Source organism: Penaeus monodon, chromosome 31, assembly GCF_015228065.2.
Source record: "Penaeus monodon isolate SGIC_2016 chromosome 31, NSTDA_Pmon_1, whole genome shotgun sequence".
In the NCBI taxonomy this organism is placed as follows: domain Eukaryota; kingdom Metazoa; phylum Arthropoda; class Malacostraca; order Decapoda; family Penaeidae; genus Penaeus; species Penaeus monodon.
Genome location: NC_051416.1, coordinates 19,372,982 through 19,373,533, shown reverse-complemented (window position 1 = coordinate 19,373,533; position 552 = coordinate 19,372,982).

Here is a 552-nt window from a genome sequence, read left to right as displayed (position 1 = left end):
TCAACAGGTACAAAGATATTAAAGTAGGTGAACCTGATAGCGTCATAAAGGCAGGAAGCGAACCAGCATGTCAGTGAGTCAGTCAGTAAACAAATATGAACTTACATATCTAATATTCTGTGAAGTAGAAACCCGCTTGTTATATGTAGAGTAGGAGAAAAAGCAAGAGGATTTTGAGAAGCAGAATGTGTTTTTAAAACTGATTTTTTTTTTTTATTGATTTTGCAATCGGTTTAAAAATCTTACTCAAATTCGTCTGGATTCAGCATTATCAGGTTGATATACCCTGCAGGAAAAAATATAATGAATAAACACAAACAATAATCGGAAAGCATAGGGAAGGTTAGACAAGAAATTTAGGTAACAAAGTTAGACAACTGAATGGAGTAAAATGATGAGCTTAGTAAAGTTATATTAAAATTATCAACAATAATGAAAACACTACACCAGAATTTTAAAAATTGAATATTGAATGGTGCTGTAAAAGACAGTATTCTTATAATTAAAATGTGATTAATTATTGATATGCTATGCACAGTTATTTCTTTCTTT